Raw genomic sequence first — 12,358 nt, forward strand, 5'->3', positions numbered from 1 at the left:
ATATAGTATTCTTTTTTAAATTCACAAAGATAAAGACATGTTTTCCCATCTCATGTTGAGTGAGAGCAGTTGCCAGCATTACACTGTAACTGTAGCTCTCCCAGTCGAGCACTCAGGTAGAAGCAGCCGGAGCAAATCACCAGCGGAGAGGCTAATCCTTAAAAATGCAGCAGGATGTGAGTGTTTTGTATAGACTCTCCTGCTCGTGGATTAATTTGAGCTGAAATGGAAACTGAAATTGGCTTGGTTGAATACTCTGCTGGCCTCTCAATGCTAAATGGGGCAAGGAGAGGACACATATTGTACTGTGTGAACACACACACACAATCACAGCTTCACCCGTCTTCTCCAGTTGTTTTCTATAAGAGAGAGGCCAGATTGGCATGACATGTAAACAGTAATTGTAGGAAAGAAACAGACACCTACTCTGAAATTGAAGATACTTGAAACCAATTTGGACAAACAAGATGGTTGGAGGGCTGAGATGGTAGAAAGTCCTTTATTTTTTTGTCTTGTATTTCTGTGTTCATATCTTTCTGTTTTGTCTATGTACTGTCTTTCTCTCCTTTCTCTTTGCTCACATCATGTTTTCATCTTTTTCCACCCTTTGCTCTTTTCCTGCCTCCCTCTTTACCTCTGTTTCCAGCCTTATGATTTTTTACCCTTGTGTTAATTTTCCCATTTTTCTGCATGACTCTGTTTCTGTCACTCTTCACCTTGTTGTCTCCCCTCCCTGCCCTCATTTTCCACCAGAGCCGCTGGCGAAACCTCTAGAAAGCCACTGCTTCCATTTCCAAGCCGTCACTCGTGATCAGTTTCTGAATCTATCCAATCCATGTATCACACAGAAACCCACCGTGAATGCTTGGTAATGCAGATGAGGCCATACCACTCCCATCTACATTCCCTGTGCCTCTGATTCAAGCTGTTCCATTCATTAGTGGGTGTTTGTTGGCAGGCTGCTGCCTCTTGGTGGCTGCTGGGGGTACGCTTGGTGCCGTTTACACCTGGAGTTTCCAGCTTTGTGGTGTTTTCATAATGGGTGGGATAATTCTCCCTGCGCCCCTCGCCATCTGTCTCAGGGACTCCATTTCCCAACTGAACCCTCCTTCCCTGCTTCCACCTTCACCCCCCCCATCTTTTCCTTCTCTCTTTTCAACCTTCTTACAGGTGTTGCTTGCCATCTTATCAATAATTACTGCATTGTGAAAGGCCTCAAAAAGCTGTTCCATTTGCAAGCCAAGGCACAGCACCAAGGTTTTACTTCATATCCCTGTTAATTAGCGGTTAACACTGCTTGTGTCGTCCAAGGCAAATGAAGGCTGCATTTCTTGGCCGCATTTATTGGATCCTTTCAAATAGGACAAGCCTTGTTGACCCATTATGACATATCTGATCTAGAAATTTCTTCAAAGGATCCAGGGAAGGGACACAGCAACTATCTGCCTTTTGATCTCTCTCCTCCTTCATCACTCCATATTCCCTTTTTTGTTCTTGCCAAAGCAGCATCTTCATGTATTGATCATTCCAACTGAGAACTGAGTTTTTATTTGGTCCTTGTTACATTGTGCAGAGTGGTGGGCTGTAGGCTGCTGTTTTTTCTGCCTGCTGCATCTATTCTTCAATTCAGTTGTACTGGGAGATTTCCATGTCCATCCTTTTTACACTTATCTAAAATTCAACAGAATTGAAAGAATTGAACAGAAATCTCTTTTACTTTTAAATCTCCCAAATAGACAGTGTTGCGCAAGTTTACACTTAACAAAACAAGCTCAAAGTTCAGTTGGTTCACACAGATTAAAATGAACTAGTTTACGTTCATAGTTCACAGTCCCAAAAAAGAGAATTAGTTCACAAATAAGCTGCTTCGAGATTGGTCGGATGCTTCAACTCGATGTGTCGTTTCAAATTTGTTGCCGATGTGGAGGACGTTTGGTCCAGTTCAGCCGGTCAATGCTATAGTGCATAGTTTCTGTCGCCCCGCCATGAGGAATTCTAAGTAATGACTGACAACACCACTGTTGTGGCATCCACATGACACAAACGTTCCATCGTGCACCGCGCCCACACCCCTCCTCCACACAGTTGCTTGTAACCAAGGTGGCCACGGAGGATTAAAAAAACACAATGGACTCTTCAGAAGAGGTAATAATCTTCACACGAGTTTCTGCACGCGAAAGTCGTTGGACGACACCATGTTCTAAACAAAGCCATGGTGAGAAATACAGAGAGAGTTGTGTGGAGCTGATAGTCTTAATTAGCTTTGTATCAACTCATTTGGCAATGGCTTGAATGTAAAAGGAGTTCATTAATATAAAAAAGTTACACACTAAAGCTTTAACTGACACAAGAGTGAACAACGCTCACGTTCCCATTCCTATTCATTAGTTGCAAACTGATACGCTCAGTTTACCTTTCATCAAAAAACATGAGCTAGGTGTTATTAGCTAATTAAGCTAAGTTTAAGCTGCAACCGTCATAACTCATGGCCCAGACTACAGGAGAGTTCAAATCTCGACCGATTCCAAAAATCATATCGCATCACAAAGATAGCTGAGAATGCTGACACTCGCTAGACATACGTTTTAAATTAATTTTATATTTTTTTTAATGTTTTTTGTCATATATTTGTCAATGTTATGTTACTTATTTTGTGTTGCTTTGCATTAATAAAAAATAAATGCAGACAAACAAAAATTAAAGTGTGACATTTTTTGAAGCATTGTTGTTTTCAAGGTGGTTATGTGCCTGGCAACCTCACTGTGATGACCAGAACCTCCATTATCAAACTGGGTCGACTTTTGCTGTGTATATAAGCAGTAACTTTGGTCATTATTTTATTCAATTGAATCCATAACATGTAGACCTAAAGATGTTACCAGTTGGAAAGTGACAACGTGAGGGCGTTTTCACACCGACAGCCTTTAGTTCGGTTGAATCGAACTAGAGTTTGTTTGTCCCACTGGTGCGGTTCGTTTGGGCAGGTGAGAATGCGACTATCGAACTCTGGTGCGCACTAAAAGCGGACCAAACAAGCGTACCGAGACCTGCTTGAAGAGGTGGTCTCGGTACGCTTTCAATTGAACTCTGGAGCGGTTTGTTTGTGGTGAGAACGTGATCCGTACTCGAACCGCACCAACTGTACTCCGCAAGTCTGAGCTAATGTCTCCTTTAGTCAGGTGTGTTTAGCAATCTGCGATGCATTAGAGCAGCAAACTGTAGCAGCTTGCAGTGTTTCTATCACAGAAATAGACTGCGGTCAAGCTTGCCGTCCGTCACTCGTATCTCCGTGGTCAAATTGGAGACAGACGCCGGGCAGAGCAAAGCGAAGTCTCGGTGACCAGAGCAGACATAGTAACGTCTCTTGCGAAACAATGTCTGATCATTTTAATGAAATGAGCTGGTTTGACCACTAGACCAGAACACAGGACCTCCCCCTGTATTTACTTTCTTGCTCCCGCCCCCAGACATATCCGACAAATAAGAGGGCTGGACGTTCTTGCCTGATTTGTAATGATGCATTTTGGTACGCTTGGATTTTTCCAGGTGTGAAACCAAACCAAACCAAACCGACCGAGGGCAAATCGCTCCAAGTTTACAAACTCGCCAACTGATTCGGACCAAAGAAAACGAACTACAGGTGTGAAAACACCCTGAGTGTAGCAGTAAGCGCATTTTCACTTCTCTTCCTACATCTACACATCTGCCCTTTCTCACAGACACATCACACACACACAGACACACACACACAGACACACACACACACACACACACACACACACACACACACACACACACACACACACACACACAAACACACAAGAAATCATGGCTGGCAGCCCTGACGTCTTTCTAATACGTTCAGCACATGCAGAAGAGGAGAAATACTTAAGCAGAGATGTGGAGAGAAAGAGGCAGCAATGGTGAGTGATGAAACATCTGAGGTTGAAAACAAAAGATGAAAATAAGAAACTAAACTTGAAGGAGTAGAAATGATGGGATAAGAGTGGGGGAGAGATATTGCGAAATAAAGAGACTGATGTTGAGAAATCACAAGACAATTTAATAGCAGAAGGCTGAGATTAGAAGATGGAAATAAACAAAAGAGAAATTAGATAGGCAGAGACAGACGTGCAGGCAGTAGAAAGGCAGATACAGTACACAAACAAAACATTTATTTGCAATATTGCTCGTATTTGACATTCCTGTCAATCAAGCTTCTTTAAATAAGATGGCAAGCAGAACTGACTGACTGAATAAAACAGCAGGGCAGATGAAGAGCATCTCTCTTTGAGAATCTTTAAATATTTGATGCTTTTGGAAGTTTTGTTTTCAGCTGTCATGTCAAGAAATGACATTAAATTTAGATTTTCTCCATCATCACACATAGGCCTATACTATTATCACAGATATTACTACAGTACATGGTTCAGGCAAAGAGGTCCTGGTGATTTAAGACTATTAATGATTATGTTCTGAACATATTTCATACCGATTTTGTCAGATGTACACAAAACAACCAGGGCCCCCCCCCTTCGATGAACAGTCTTAGACGAGTATTTACCATTAACCCCTTAAACACCATCCAACTATATTACTGTAAAACAAATTGACTATTTTTTTGATTTTCTATCAGTTTGGACACAACATTCTCAAAAATGTATTACATTGTTTGACTGCCAGATGGCTTTGAAGTAGAGCTGGGCGATATGGAGAAAATCAAATATCACAATATGTTTTATCAAATAAATCAATGTCGATATTGTGGCGATATTGTAGGGTTGACTATTGGTGATTTCACAAAATATTAACACCATGAGAGTTTTCATAAATAATCACCAATATCGTTGATACAATGACAAAGTGGGTAAAGGCAAATAAACATCATATTTTTAAGGTTTCAGCTATATGGGCGGAGTTACGAAAAAGCTGCTCTCGTGTATCCTCGCTCATAGCTCCTCGGAGATCCTCGCTCATAGCTCCTCGGAGATCCCTCCTCAATGCTCGCTCCTCGGGGCAGAAAATAAGAGCTTTGAGACGGCCTCTACGAAGGAGGGACAGAGCAACTTCCAGTTCAACCGAGGACCGAGAAGCGAAGAGCTATCAGATATGAGAAGTGAGATGCAACTAATGGCTTCAAAATTTAGCAGATGAACTAGAGATGTTTTCCGATACCGATAACAGTTTCGGAAAAGCCTCCAATACTGCCTAAAATTCTAGTATCTGTATTGGCAAGTACTCAATTCTATGCACCACTCCGAAACCACGTAATTTAGCCTCAGAGGAAATCTACTTTAAAGTTGTTTATTTATGTTATTTTTCTGTTATGACTGATTGTCAAACTGAATAACAAAAGAAAGTTCTGTGGCGTTCATTGTTTGTGTTTGTTCATGTTTCACAAAGAGTTTAACAATGACAGCAATCATATCACATCCATACAGAGATAGTAGGATACAGCTGTTAAAACATAATAAAATATATGTATTTTTAACACACTGGTATCGGATCGGTACTCGATATCGGCCGATACACAAGTTCAGGTATCGGCATCGGTATCGGGAAGGAAGAAATGGTATCGGAACATCTCTAAGATAAACTGACCAATTCACCAATCTATTAAATCGTGGGATATTTCTTTAAAGCTACATTGTGTAAGAATTTCTCCCATCTAGCGGTGAAATTGTATATGACAACCAACTGAATATTACTTTCTAGCCCCCTTTTTTAACTTCCTTGGCGACTCTGTTACATGTCCTAGAGAATAGGTGTGATCTTCCATTTTCAACAGGCTTTCAAATCTGCCGGCAGTCGCGAGTAATCTTCTCCCCCTCCCTGGCATTCGTCATGGTGCCACTGAGTGTAAAAGCGCGAAAGGTGGAGGTATGTCCCTCTTTGGCTAATGTATTTTAAAGATGGAGGTGCAACATAATGACAACAACAGTAATTACACATGAAGGAGCACATATTTATAATAATAATTAATAATTTATACTGTTTATTGATCCCCAGTGGGGAAATTACAATTTACACTCTGTTTGTTAGAAATCACTACACACAGGCCTGAAATACACACACATGCTCAGGACCTATTCATGCACAAATGGAGAGATGTCAGAGTGAGTGGGCTGCCAGTGCTGGACCAGCGCCCTGAGCGGTTGGGGGGGTACGGTGCCTTGCTCAAGAGCACCTGGCAGTGCCCAGGAGTTGAACTGGCATCTCTCCATCTAGCAATCCACACTCTGTACTTTGGTCCGTACTGGGACTTGAACCAGCGACCCTCCCTACGGACTGAGCTACTGCCACCCCCAAATTTTGTTTTTTTTGTGAAAGAACAAAGGGGTTTTTGCTAAGAATTAACTCAAAAAATTACACAAAGTAGGTTTAACAAGTAATTCAGTAAAATTAAATCAGTCGGTCAATCTTATTGCTTGAATTAATGGGAAGTTTCTGCATTCTATACATTTCATTCTTCATTCTGGACTGAAACCTACCTTCCGCTCACTCCTTTGCTCTCCTTGTAGCCTCCCCCATCGTTTTATTCCTCCCTTGCACTCTGGTGCCCGGCCGTCCTTTACAAGGCCCTGTCGATTTAATGTGATGGACAGAGGAGATGAGGGAGAGCGTTCCTCTGACAGCTGTAACACTCTGCCTCCAATTGACCTAGGTCTTCTGCTACCACAGTTAGTCCCGTTTATGGACAGCTGAGGTCATAAATCTACTGTAAAACGGACAAAGACCAACACAGGGGAGGAGGATGTTGGAATATAAATTCCACACACCTGGATAAGACGAGCTCCCTGCCTGTGCACAGGAATATGCGAGATGTACATATGCAGTGTATATCAAAAGGTTCTTCATCATTCTCATCGTCATTAAAAGGTGCAATTTGGAAGATTGCACCTTTTGCTAGATTAATATCCATAAATCATGACCAGGTTCATTATGAGATGTTACCATAGTCGCTGTAAACAGATAAGAGTAGTGCCAAGAACTCTTTTAGCCTATGTCAGCCGTTTACTGTTTTTGCCATTATGTTGACCTTTCAGAAGAAGGTCCAATATGGAATACTGACAGCTAGCATTTAGGATGGTTACTGCAGTTCAAATTCAAAGTACAAGTCGTCTCCCCCAGCCCCTCCTCCCGTGACTAGATTTTTGGTACTACTGCTTTCCAGTACCCGTTATACAGCTTGACTAAACACTGTATTACAAAATTGGTGTCAAAATAGGCAGTTGACAACAACACACAGGCCAAAATAAAAACAGACATTCCGTCCCGGAATGGAAATTTAAGATACTGGCTTTAGCATTGTTGTCAGAGAAAACAGTAGTTCAATTTAGTATGATTTTTTTTTTATTTTCTTAATAGCAGATGAAATATCGTAATGTTTTGATTATATACAGTAAATATATCACATATTGGACCTTTAAGGTTTTTTTACTTTGAAAGAAGCATCCATAATTGTCCCGTTTTCATTGATATTACTAACAGACAGTCAGACAAAAAGCTGAAGGTACAACCTTATTATGCAGAGGTGGTAACAGCCAATATGCTTCACTTCAAGACGCCTGTTTTCCAGCTGCAACACATTTTCCACCAGTCTTCTTACATATTTCACAAGGGCCAACAAATATTAAGTTGGCACATCACATTACAGACAAATAAAATGCAGAAAACAATCAAACAAAGCAAACAAACAAAACAATCTGTTATCTCAGGAAAATAATTTAATTAAGTGCAGATCAGAGGAAATTGGTTTGTTGTCTCAAAATAATGAGCTAATTAACTTGTGATGTCAAGATAAGAGGCCTAAAAAATGATTAGCTACCATGCTTCCCAGAGCCAACATACTTTTATCAGACTTTAAAAACTTTGATATTGATTTCCAAGTCAACCAGCCATAGAAATAAAATGTTGGAGGCTCATAACGCTAATTTTAAGATGTTGATGTTTTAAAGACTATGGTAAATTGCTCCATTGGAATTGACTGTTTTTGTATTGTTTTGTAGGCAACTTGTCTTTTTTCAAGAGGACCCCAACCTTTAAAACACTTGCTTAGATTAAAAAGGGGTTAAACAAAAATGTAATTAAAATTATATCAACCAGCAAAGTCAAAGTAACAGCAAAGAGCCAGTGTTCTGTGAGAGTGTATTAAATGTGGAGAACTAAACCACGTTGGTGCACATATGGGTTCCCTGCTCATTACAGGGAGTTGTAATTGTGTTAACACTCAACTAATTCCATTCCAACACATACACAGATTTAATTGCCATTCAAGTGTATCAACTAAAGTGATTGTAATCAAATCAATTAGAAACAAGACCTCACTTAAAGTTGCAGTGTTCAAAAAGAGGTGAATTGCTTCCACAAGATTCCTTTTTGAAGAGCTCAAACGTTATTAAAAAATAAGAACCATAAACAACCTTCATACATGTTAACTCCAGCCATATGTTTACAAAAACAATTTCACATGTGTGAGTTGCACATTGTGACTTCAGTACACATGGAGGCTTTGATTTGGCAATCAGCCAGAAATACATGCTCTGATAAACTCACAGCACGCTATCTGCCCATCAAAAAAAAGGGCAAACGACAAAGTTTACGACAAGCTGTTGAAGAAAGAACCATCATTTATTAGCAACATTTCTTAAAGATATTTTTCTCAGGAGTTGGAGACCAAAACAAAGCTAAAAAGAGACCTCATATTGAACTTATATTCATTTGGTAGCCAGAAATACTCAAGATTATTGATGATGTCACTTATCTTTTACAGTGGTGCCGCCCTCTAGTGGCTTCTCATAATTATTATCGGGGCAGAGCAGGAAGTAAGGTGATGAAGTGTAAAGGCGGAAGTATTAAGCGTACCTCGTATGGGGAGATTCTGAGGCTAACAAGCCATCACCTTCTGCTAGCATTCTATTGACTCCCATTCATTTTGGCGTCACTTTGACAGCGAATAACTTTACATCTTAAGTGTTTATAGACTGTATTTGTCCATTGTATATTTCTAAAGAAACACGACAATGTATAAAAGGCTCCCTTGCATCTCACGTTGTGGCCCTGTAGCAGACGTTTTTGTAAAAACAGGCTAACGATTGTGTCATCACCACGCAACTTTCTGTCGCACAGTAGAGAAATTACAGAAGCCCATAGAGAGTCCATGAAGGCATCAGGCAACAAAATATTTCAGCAATGTTTTGATGGATTGGAAATACTTCGGTATGTGGCTTGTGAATTCATATGAAGTATGAAGTATAACAATACAGGACTTTCACCCAGGAGACAAACGGAACAAACAGAACTACGTTTTGCGTTACGTGAATAACCAGAAGTTAAGTAACAAAACCAATTATTTTAACCCAAACCACAATCTTTTTCTAACGTAACTAATTGGTTTTGGTGCCTAAACATACCCAAACTGGGAAATTTTGTGGTTTAGATATGAGGATGGACAATGCTCCTATGTGTCATATTAGACAACACATTCTCACTCCTATCGCGTCAAATACGGACGCTTGGTCATGTGCTTTTGGCATTCGTTCTTGTCGCTAAAAGTCTCATTTAGCGTCATATGTAAACACGCTTGGTTGGGACTCTTGGCATCACTTTTGACGCTCTGGGTCGGGACGTACATTTAACTGACACGCGGCACAAGAACGGAACAGTTAGGTTTAGGAAAATATCGTGGGGTTACAAAATGTACGTTTCAGTGACACGCGGGACGAGAACAGGACACAAACCCTGGTCTCCTGTGTGAAAGTGTTGTTTGACCCATCCACCACTCCAGCCAACCTCCCTACGTGGCATTTTGGTCTTTCATACTACTCGCTACTCGTCGTTCTTAATACTACGTCATCTTACAGCGGCGCGGTCGAGCTACTGCTATGCCCGGTGCGTTCCATACAGAAGGGTGATTTTTGCATCATATCTGACGCTGAGAGCCACTCCCAAGCGTCAGTATTTGACGAGTTAGGAGTGAGAACGGGCTGTATCAGAGGGTAGGAATAAATTAACTATATCTTCCTATGGTTCCAACTTTGTCTCTCTTTTTTCAAAAGTCTTATTATATCATTTGGGAATTTATCCATGACACTGGGACTATGGAAACACATCCTCCAAATGTTTTATACAGCATGTGCAACACCACGGTCACACATCTTTAAACACTATCATTAATACTCTCCTCTTTGAAAAGTGTGAATACATAAAAGTCCATTCTGTAACCACTGCAGTAAATTATCAGCTCTCATTCAAGCACTCATGTTACTCTACATGATGGGTCTCAGTATTCCCATGGTGGAGATGTGTCAGGGCCACACAGTCATTCCTGCACATTCTCAACCACTTTCCACCCACTCACATACAACGACAGCCCCAGTAGCATTCAGCAGCGTATCTGTATTCATCACATCTCCATTCACAGCAAACGAGCTATACCAGCGTTCCCGCCGGCAGCGCAGTGTCATCTCTTTGCACATGGCCTCTGCCTCCTATTCCAACACTAACATTTGATTGTGAGCATGTCACTGTGAGATTTGTATTCCTGCGCCAGACCTGCTCTGTCAAGCTCGATGAGATTTTGCCTGCAAATGTGAGCTAGGTAGTTTTTCTCGCCATGGTGAGGAACAGGTTTACAAGTTTTGTGATCTCACAAATATGATACTATGGTACTGATATGTCCCATGTTTGCTTCAAGTTCCACGAGCTCACTCTAAACTGGGAAAAACTGCTTTTAACTTTAGTGCCCCTGACTACAGCACTTTCTTAAAATCAACTCACGTGTGCCTTTTGGACAATTTAGAAATCTGGTTTTAAACATGCAAACTTCTACTTGTACTTGCTTTATATAATTGTACTTTTTTCATATCTGTATTATCCCAATTTATTAATCAAAATTGTATTCATCCATTTTTTTTGTTTTAAAGTTTTAGTGTCTTTTTTCCTTCTTATGATGGTGTATTCTTTTCTGTGTTGCTGTTCTGTTTTTGTCTTTGTAATTACTCGTTATTCCAAATGAGGGCCGCCCCTCAATGATCTCTCGAGTTTAAATAAAGGTTGAATGAAAAAAAATAAAAATAAATTCTCCAAAAAGAAGATCAGGCTCACTCAATGGGTTTCATTTTGTTGTGATCTTCTTCGTGCTGTCAGTGGTTTGTCGTCGTTGTTTGTTTAGTTTCAGGTGAGAAATGAATGAAACTGAGGCGAACAGGATGACGAGGTTGATTTTGCTTTCAGCCATTGCCTTGGAGGAGCCAACGCAGCGACTGTGGACAAGACTGAGTAAACAGAGAGACAGATGGAGGGGTGGAGGAAAGAAGGGAGGAAGAAAAAGGAAGGAGGGAGGGAGGACATGTTTTGAATAAGGAGGGAGATGTGGGTCAGAATGGTCCATTGTGTGCAGACTTCATAGGCACAAGGACACCATCCCCTTCATAACAATACACACACACACACACACACACACACACACACACACATACACAACAGACACACCAACGCTGCTACAGAGCTTCGTGACGCCGGCTACAGACCTCTGTCACAGCTTGTCGTATCAGCGGCAGTTAGTAGATGTGTTTAGCCACTACAGAGCTCTGCGACAGAGCCAGACTGATCTCAATAAGTGGTGTATGTATGACACGCCAATTGGTATGCCATTTTGGCGTGTTATCGAGATGCATAATCGCTTTTTAGCGTGTTTATCAATGCCATTTGGCCTCCATTGACTTGCGATTGCGTGTCAATTTACACCAAGTTCTCCTGAGAAAAGAACTTCTGTTTGGTTTTTTGTCCAGCAAAATTTTGTTGTTTTTTAAACTAATGTATTTCAATGGGAAGCATGTTTCGTGATCACAGCACGATTCTCAATAAGAAGATGACGTAGCATTAAGAACGAGTACAGTAGCGAGTAGTATGAAAGGCCGAAAATCCGCATAGGGAGGTTGGATGGGTCAAACACAGGACTTTCACCCGGGAGCCCGGGGTTCGTGTCCCGCGTGTCACGTTTCCTAAACCCAACCGTCGCTTTCTTCTTTTACTAAACCCAACCATCCCGTTCTTCTTTTACTAAACCCAACCCGTCCGCTGTATACGGCGTAGACATACACGAGGATAGCTCAAAATGCGTACAGATAACACGCCACTTGGCTTTGGAAAGCGGCGTGTATGTTTACACGAAGTCACGATGTCACGTTGACAGAGCTCTGCTCCGCCAGGTCAGCAGTAGTTGGTGGTTCAGTTACCCGAGAATAGGTGACTGTAAGCCAGGTACAGAGCACCACGTGCTGCTGGCCATGGTGCTCAGTCAGGTCAGCGGTAGTTGTTTGTTCAGTTACCCAAGAATAGGTGACTGTGAGCTGGG

This window comes from Sander lucioperca, chromosome 4 (genome assembly GCF_008315115.2).
Source record: "Sander lucioperca isolate FBNREF2018 chromosome 4, SLUC_FBN_1.2, whole genome shotgun sequence".
Lineage (NCBI taxonomy): Eukaryota > Metazoa > Chordata > Actinopteri > Perciformes > Percidae > Sander > Sander lucioperca.